The sequence below is a fragment of the Cryptomeria japonica genome, chromosome 5 (genome assembly GCF_030272615.1).
Source record: "Cryptomeria japonica chromosome 5, Sugi_1.0, whole genome shotgun sequence".
Taxonomy (NCBI): domain Eukaryota; kingdom Viridiplantae; phylum Streptophyta; class Pinopsida; order Cupressales; family Cupressaceae; genus Cryptomeria; species Cryptomeria japonica.
In genome coordinates, this window is record NC_081409.1 from 712,217,154 (window position 1) to 712,227,228 (window position 10,075).

A 10,075-nucleotide genomic window follows, 5' to 3' on the forward strand; every position below is an offset into this window, starting at 1 on the left:
TGGAACTGCACCATAGAAAGGAGGAATATTAGGTGTAGGAAGGAGACCAAGTCCATCATGAGGAGGAGGTATAGGTCTAACCTTAGGAGGAATCTTGGGGTTCTCCTTAAGAGAAGGTAAAGTCACATCCATAGGAGTAGGTGGACAATTTTTCTTAGGAGGAAGATTAGTTCTATCAGAGAGGGGAAGAACCTCATCTTGAAGAATAATAGGAATGTGAAGTGTTGGTGATCTAGGTTGACTTAAGGATAAGATCATATTGTTCTTCCATTTTTAATAAGATTGAAAAAGAGCATCTCTCCTTAATGGAAGAGATTGAAATCGTTTAGGCCAAAAGAGATCAATAGGAACACCATGTCTTATTTCAGATGGACGAAATAAGCTATGGTTCACGGTTATGATTTATCCATTGTGAGGAAATTTAAGACACTTGTGAATCAGAGAAGCAATAGCTTTCATGAAAGATAGCCAAGGATAGCCCAACTTCACACGAAATTGCTCAGAGGAAGGTATGATAACAAAGTCAACATCCATGGATTTAGCATGAACCTCATCAAGAAGAGTGATAGAACCAATGGTAGGACAAGAGAAACCATCAAAGAACTTAGCAACTATATTAGAAGCATCATACAATGGTTTATGCAATTGTATAGTAAAAATATACTCTTCAGTTATGACATTAACCATGCAAGAGGGATCAATCAGGGCACCACGACAAGGGATATCCTTAACCTTTGCAGCTATGTATAAAGGGCCATCGGGTGCTCTAATGGTCTTTCTAGGGTCAAATGTAATATAGGGATCCTTAGGTGAATCTTGTGTTTCTACCATGTTAACCAAGTTTGGAGCCATATAGATGAGTGTTTCAGAAGAGAGAGAACTAGGCACAATCTCAATAACATTAGAGGTATGAGATGGCAAGGGATCAATGCAAATCTTAAGATTTTGATTAGGAGGAGAAACTGATTTATTCCCTTTATCATTCACACCTACCACATATATAGTATTATTATCAATCAAGTCTTGAACCTTATGTTTCAATGCAAAACATGTCTCAGTATCATGACCACGTTGATGTTGAAATTGGCAAAAGGAATTATTATCAAAATGAGGAGATGCAAGTTTGGAAGGATCAACTTGTTTTATAGGAGGAAGCTTGATAACATTTCTATGCAATAACTGAGACATAGTACTATGCAAAGATTCATTCAAAGGAGTAAACTGCCTTTTTCCTTGGAAAATAATAGAAATAGGAGGCACACCTGTTGTAGCATTCACATGGTTGTTGTTGATTGGATCATTAAACTTGATGAAGCTTTTTGTTGGTTTGAACTTCACAAACGGTTGTTGAACACTCTCCCCCTTATCACTCAGAGCCATGGGAGTGGATTTCTCCATTTGACTCACAGACAGTTGATAATTATGGAGTTTTGTGCACAACTGCGGAAAAGAAGTAAACTCAGACAAATGAAGATTTTCCCTGATATCTTTTTGTAAATTAGAAATGTAAATTCTTTGAATATCATTATCAGGCACATGAAAAGAAATTTGAGCACACAAATGTTTATATCTACCAATGAAATCAGTTACTTTCTCTTTAACACCTTGTTTACAATGCATTAAATTAGTCACAATGATTTTAGGACCAATGTTGTTTTGAAATTGTTGGATGAAAACATTTGCTAATTGTTGAAAGGAAGTGATAGAATAAGAAGGCAAAGAGCAATACCATTGTAAAGCCTTATCTCTCAATGTTCTTGTAAACATTTTTGCAAGCAATTGTTGATCATAAGCAAAATAAGTACACAAGGTTTGAAATGTTTTGACATGCATAAGAGGATCACCTTTTCCATTACAGAGTTCTAATTGAGGGATCTCCAAATGTTTAGGTGGCATGAATTTAACAATATCAAGAGAAAGTGGGCTTGCAACATCAAAGGTGGGCACACTAAACTTAGATTGATTCATGGAAGCAATTTGTTGTTGTAAGGAAGACACAGTTTGGGCAAGATTGTTGATTGTAATTTTGGTGGAAGAATTCATGTTAGACATAGGTGATTGAGAGGGTGGTGTGATGTTGTTGAAAGAAGGCATGAACTGAGAATAAGGTGGTGGGACACTATGATAAGTAGGCGTTGGTGATGATTGGGTAGGAAAGGGGACACTCAAAGGAGGAATAAAGTTGTTGAAGGAATTGCCCCCTTGTGTCACACTGATTTGTTGACGAATAGTAGGAACACTTATGGAAGACATAGGTAACGATGGAGGATTTAATGAAGAAGAGGGATTGCCCCCATGACCTATGGTTGTAGGAATGACATGTAGAGTTGAAGTAGCCATGATGTTGGATGTGAAAGTAGGAATAATAGTCATAAGATTGGTCAAAGGAATAGAGGAATTGACTTGTGTTGAAGGTTGTGAGTAACCTAGGGTTTTGGCAAAACTCTTGATAGGCATGATATTAGAATCAACAATATGTGTAGTGCCACACAATATGTCAATTCCATTCTTATCACTTTGAAGTATGCACTTAAGACCTTTAATTAATGGAAGAGATTCACTATTAGGGTATTATTAGGACATCCATTGTTGAAAGCTATCAAATTGATTGTCCAAAGTAGAAAGTTGATCTAAATAAACCCTAGTTAAAGCTTCTTCTTCATCATGAGATCCATCAATGGGGTAAATAGGCACATGATTAGGATGAGAAGAATTAGCATGATCCTCATGAAAGAAGTCACTGAAATTAGGTTCCATGTCCTCGGTAATTAAACCTTGGGAAGCCTTAATTCTAATGCTTCGTCTAATGAGGATAGAATAGTTAGGACTAATAGTGGTAAAACTCATGCACTCGAGGGAAAATTTGAATTTTGAATTGTAGGACAAAGCTTGCAAAAATTGAGTAATGCAAAATTTAAGAAAATAATGATTACACAATTTGAACTTTGTTGGAGGAAGAGGATGACGTGCAATTTACAAAAACGAAAGGAAATTGGAATTTTAAAATTAGGGCCAAGGGAATACCACTTAATTTTAAAATCAGAATTTTTAAAATCAAGGCAGACTATAATTAACCTCTTAATTTTTAATTTTTTCTTGAAAGTTGAAATGTTGAATTTTGAAGGTATTTTTTATTCTAGAGGGTTCAAAAATCGATAAAATTAGTCAATCTTTCGGATTTAGGCTACTAAATACAGTCATAACAGTCTCTCGAAATTTCGAGAAAAAAGACAAGGACCATGGTGGGAACGCACATGGTTCGACCAACTTTTTTCAAAATTTTCAGGGATGGATGTTATGATGATTTTAAAGCTAACCCCAAAAAATTGGCAAATTTTATGATCTCTAGATGGGTGAAATGAAGGCTCAAAGGTGAAAATAAGACCCTTTTAGGGTTTTGTAGAAAAAGAGGAATGAAAGTGCAATTTTGAAAAGGGTCAAACCTAATGGATAGGGACACCTTAGAAAATGTTTAGAAATCTGAATGTAAATAAAATTAATTTAAAACTTACACAAAATCCAATTAATTTTAAAAATTAGGGTTTGATGACCTAACCACTTCATTTTGAAATTTGAATTTTGGGAAAAAAGGGGGAAATTGAAGATTTGAATTGTGGGATTGAAGACAAATTTGAGAATAATCAGAAATCTGAAAATTAAATTGAAATCCAATTTTGCACAAGTTCAATATGATTTTTTGAAAATTAGGGTTTTAACAAGTAACCTCTTAATTTTGTAAATTTTAAGTGCAAATTGAATAAGACAATGAGGAAATTGAATTTGACAAACACAACAATTTTCAAATCTAAGACAAACACAAGCAATTTTTTACAAATCACAAGTTCAATTTTAAATTTAAAAACTAGGGTTTTTAATGAATTAACCACTAAGTTTGCAAAAAGTTGAAAGTTGTAAATGAAAAATATGCAATGTTGTTCAAAGTATAGCATGCAAGATGTCGGGTTCACCAAAATGTAATGGTGGGAAAATGATGTGTGATAGATCAAGAGGAAAACTAACCCTTTCCCTTAAAGAGAGATGAGAGTTTCACTATTGATTATCCTTCAAGCACATTTCACCATTACATTAGGGAGATAAGGGGTAATTCACTAGATTCAATCTCCACACAAAGATGATAGATTGAATTTTAAATGAATTAAGGATGTTATGATGGTCCCCTTATTCCTTGTTTGACTTAGAAAGTAAATTGATTGAATTATGTAGTGCAAAAGTGACAAAGAATTGATTATAACTTGAGATCTGAATATGGGATGAAGCTATGCACCTAGATTTGGCAGTGAAATGTCGAGACGAAGTCGCCCTGCAAATTTGACGAAAATTTATTCGGATCATGGTGGGAATGTACAATGTCCTTTGAGATTTCCGCGAAATGAAAAGGGTTTTTCCGCCTCTGCAAATGAAGCCTAAATGTAAAAGTACAGTTGCACACCTGCAAAATACACACAAAAAGAGAGGGAAATATGTTGGGATTGGGGGTTTGCCTTTAGGTCAAACCCTAGTTTTTGAATTAACCAAGTAATGAAAGAAAGTACTTGCAAGTAGATGTAAATGAAAGACTGACCTGTAAATCACCTCAAGGGAGGTTGTAGTAGCAATGTTGATAAAAATGTTTGTGTGGAATTGAATGTCAAAAGAAATATCCTCTTCAATGGTTGAATCCTTGACTTGAATGCAACACCTAGCCTTGAAGGGAGACTTGAGAATGCTCAATGTTGGAAAAGAATGCTTGAATGCTTGATCACTTGAACATATCCAACTTGGACCTATCCAACTTAGGCAACTTGTTCAAATGAGAGAGCGGATGCCCCCTTAAATACATTTTTGAAGGATTTGAATTTCATCATAGGCCGACATTGGGTAGATTTCCCACTCACTGCACAACCTACAAGACATGCTCTAGAAAGGTCATGCCCCAAAATAGGGCAAGGACAGGGGTGCCACGCTCCTTTCCTGGGAGGATAGGGGCGCCACGCCCCCGTCCAAGGGGGGACAGGGGCAACATGCCCCTATCCTACCCCTTTCTCTAGAGCAGAGTGTGGACAGAGTGATATGGAGGCCAAGTAAGAAGCAGTTTTCGTAAGTCGAGCATTCTCTGATCTCTGATCAGGCTAGAGGATTTGAGTTCTCATGCGTGAGGACCCTAATGTAATCGTAAATTGCTAGGGTCACAATTTTATGATACTACATTAACATTATCAAAATTACTCAAAAACCCTTAAGAAAAGAACATAATGATATAGGTTTACCTGCTGGGTAGAAAGGTTGGGAGCTACATCCCTGTCTATTCTATGTGTCAGATGAATGTCACTCTATGACAAAGATTAAATATAAAAAACAACATTGGCGAAATGAAACCAATAGACTTAGCAAAAAAATCTTAATAATAAAATGGTATGTTGGAGTCATTAATTGAAGGTTGGTTTAAATGGTATATAGTATGTACCACCCCCATGATAGAAAGTTTGTTTGTATCTATGCAATTCAAATTGTAATCGATTAGTAGCTCTTCCCCTGCACTTATTGATTTTATCGCACATACAAATACACGATTTCCCTCGCGCACCTCAATTATGCAATTGGGTTGCTTATTAGTTGACCCAGGTCGTGCACTATTTATAAAACCTACAATATTCCCTGTTTCTTTTGGCCTTCCGTCAATGCACATAGCCACTCTTTTACTTTGATCATTATTTTTCTGTTGTATATGATTCGCTGAGAGTGCATGCCTACGCATACTTCTTTTTATATTGAACAATCTGCATCCAATGTTTATAATTATAACAAGGTCTGACATACTCCATCAATTCAATAACTTTGTTTTGACGAACCTTTATGCCATCCATGGAAAATAGGCACAAACCATGTAATGATGATGGTACTATGCAATATATCCCCTCGTTAACAAGAGAATCAATGTTTATTGGAGGAAGTTCCTTGGGTACCAATTGTTTTGTAGATGTTTGTACCTCAAGGGCACCTCGATGTTGCCTATTCTATCATCACCATAAGAACATGACCCCCCTTGAGCAAGTAAAAATTGCATGTGTTTATTGAATTTTCTCCTAATATTTTGACCTCTAGTTGATCTCCCTCTTTTAGATGCACTACATGTCTCACTTTCGTCTCCTCTTCCTGAATTTCCCTCGCTCGAGGAAGACAGATCTGACAAATACCTATTTGGTAGTACTTGCACTCTATCAAATGAAGAAGTCGACCCTAAAGTTGATGTTGAGATTAAATTTTGAATAAGCCCAACTAGGGCCTCAAGTGTTGATAACTGTATTAGATTTGTTGCATATAGGAGGGGTGATAAGGTGGAATGAGCTATAACATGTGGTTTCGATGAGAAAAAAGATCAAAGTTTTGACAAAATATTGTTACTAAAACCCGACTTATTATTAAAAAGAAAGAAAGCAATTAATAAATGGTTTCTATAGGGTGTGTTGACTTATACTTGTCATTCCATGACACTGTGCAGGATCCTCATCAAAGGGGTTCAGGTTCCTACATATGTAATTAATTTATCTTGTGTTAGCTAAAAATTACATCATACATATGCTAAAAATTACATAGTAGACAGCATGAACAATATGCAGACATAATAATCATTGTATTTTTATTTTTTCTTACCTTTCGTTTATCTAGAAAGTGCAGGGTCCTCAACAAAAGGGTTGAAGATGTCTGCAGTCAATTACCTGTTTCCACCAAGGATGACAAAATCAAACAAAATATATACATATAATCAATACCAACAATTGAACATCATAAGCATTACATGATACATATATTTTGCCCAAGTGTATATTTCAAAAAGAATCTCAGAGATCATGGCAAGAAACAACAAAACTCATATGTGTGTTAGAGGTTTTGTTCAGTTTATATTGAAACCATTAAGTAGATTATAAATATTTGTATCCATAAGATGAAGTAAAAGTTGCGAATAATTGAAACTTGTACTATCGGCCAAAGTTATCCCGATGAAAACACTTAGACAAAATGAGTAGCGCATGGTCAGGATATCATATACTGATGTATAAGCATGATGAACCAAAGTTGGATGCATCGGTGGAAGTTGTATCGATCATTCCCAGGAAGCCAAGGAAGTCAGGTAGATCAGGGAAACATATACCGATTATGCTCATCGACAAAACTTACACTGGCGGCAAAGGAAAAATATTGTCTTGCAGAAAGTCATTGAGGCTATCTATAAAACTTATCTCGATGAACAAAACCAAGGATAAAAGTGCATCGACGAAGGTTATAACGAAGAAAGATCACCGACGTAGTCAAAGGAGTCGTGATGTGTCATTTTGAGTCTCCCTGATGCCCGATGAAGTGATTGGTCAGAAGATCATTTGGAAAGATTATGCTGATGGAACATGATGTAGCGGGAAACGTTATGCCGAAGGAAAATGTCATTGGGAAAGCTATGCTTGTCGCCATGACACATTTGAAGTTACCTCGATGCCCAATGATAATATCAGGTTGACATATACCGATAAAGCAAGAGTGTCATCGGCTTATGTTACCCCGACAAGAAAGATAAAGTTTCTAAAAGGAAAAGGGACTTTGTTGATGGCACCAAAGATAAAGTTTCATCGGAGAGACATACACCTATGAGCCGTTGTCGTATCAGAATTTAAAATGTAAACATTAAGCTTTTATTAAATTCTTGCATCAAGTAGATTTATTTATGGTTCACATGAGGTAGATTTATTAGAGGACCATCATTACAATTTTTCAATAGCAAAGCAATTGATATAACATAAAATTGAATTCCTGAGAGTTAGAGCAAAAAATTGTGATTGCAAAAATGGAGTCTTCGAGTTCCACAGGAAAGAAAAGAGCAACAAAAAGCTCTGAATCTAGGGATAAGAAATCTAAGAAAGAAGAGGAAGCCTCGATTCAAAGACCGAACCAAGATATGATACAAAAAATGCAAGCACCAGGCCCTAAATCCAGAAGATCAAAACAACATTTTCCAAGGAGGGACCAATTGGAAGATAAATACAAAAATGTCAGAGATGTGTGGACCAAAGTGAGAGGATATAAATTGTTCCCGTTTCACTACCAGAGAAGAGATAAGGAAATGCCACTGTGCAACCCATGGAAGACCAATTTGGGTAAGCTGATTGTCCCAAATGTGTTTCTAAGTGTGAAATTTCTAGAAACCCCAGTGAAAAACTATAATTTTGTGGTGAGGTATATTTAGGCCCCCAATGGAGATGCCTTTATTAGGTTTTCTATTGGTACACTGAATGAAGTATTTAACTTGGATCCCAAACTTGATAAACCCTTGTCTTTCAGAGAATTGGAAGAAGAATACCTCATAATGGATACAACATATACTAGGTGGAAGTTAGCTATCCATAAGAAGGAGGCAAGTATACTGACAAAAAAAGACGGGCCACCATTCAACATTGAGTTATCCAGACATTACCTACAATATACTTATATGTCTTGTGGGCAGTTAGGAGGAGTTGATGTTCATGATCTAATGAGTACTGGGTCGTTAGTCTTAGCCTCAGATATTCAAATGTATGAGCCCAGACCATTTGGTTACGCCTCTTGTTTGGTAGAAAAATTACATGAGGGTTACCTGAACCTTAGGGATAAAAAAGCCCTAATTTCAAGTTTTATTCATCGTTGATGCATTTTGTATTATTATATGGACATTTCAGGGGTATGTGGCCCAAGGAGTTAGTGCTTAATACCAAAAATAGGGAAGGGGGGGAACAACAGGTTCAATTATGGACTTCTATTTGGGACTCTCGTTATGTGAGATCAAACTACATAAAATTTGAAGAGTGGATAGCGAAACCATTATACAGGATGTACGAAGTTCCTTGTGATGGATCAATTTCAAATGAGATTAAGGCATTTTTAAGGCCTAAATATTTTGATGATAGGCAAATTGTGAATCATAACTGGGGAGATTGGTACATGCACCAAAACTTTACTTGTTTTAGGATCTATGGATTTGAAGGAAGCCCATACATGTTACCAAAATGTATTCCTGATAGAATAGCATATTTGGAGATTGTAAGACAATTAAGTGTCTCAAATGCTAAACACTTTGGAGACCAACATAAGCAGGTTTTCTTGCCTGGAACTCTTAGTTTTGGAGATTTTACTATTGTTTCTACAAAGGCATATGAAATAATTGACAGAAAGTTAATGGAGGAGTATAATTTGTTTGAACATATTGCAAGAAAAAACTATGATATGGAGGGGTACAACCACTCTTGTAAGAAAAGACAAAATCTAGAAGGTTATTTGCACTCGAGTTTGGAAGCAGAAGACATCTTCAAAAATATGGAGGATGTAGAAGCACAAGAGGTAATTGATAATTTGAATAGAGAGCTAGAAGAAAAGAAACAAAGGTTGATGAAAATGGAGACAAAAGAAGAGATGTCAGAAAGTGAACCAGATGACCATGAAGTTGTTTCTAGATATCGGGTAAAGGAAGAAGAAGAAGAACCAAATGAAAATGAGCAAATTGTGACTAAGATGGAGATTCATGCAGATTCAAGGTTAGAAGAACATTATGCTTTTGTAGCAGATGATGTATTTGTGAAATATAAAGAATTTAATTTTTTTCTCTATAATTTCAAAGGCAAAAGGTTGAGGGAATCTATCCCACATATAACACCTGAAAATGAGGCAGAGTTGTTGAAAAGGTGAAAGGAGGGTATAGAAGCAGAGTCGGTTACAATGACTCCCCCAAAGGGAGGCAATTACTTGCAGAAGCCAGAGTAATTTTGTTTCCAGGATGGGATTTGAGTGCATCTTTTATTTTTGACAGTCTATTACACTCTGACAACAAGGATTTCAAATTGGACATTCAAGGAGTAAATGATGTGTTTATTGGATCCATGTTTGACCAAGATGAGGAAGCCTTACTTCTATGGGCACTGTATCCTCTGAATAAAAGGCCTAAAATTATTTATGTGGATAAAGCATTTGGCCATATGATGAAATTGAAAGTTGGGGAAATTGATCCCATTGTTTCAACAGACATTGGAGTCGACATTTCAAAATTTAACAGAGCATA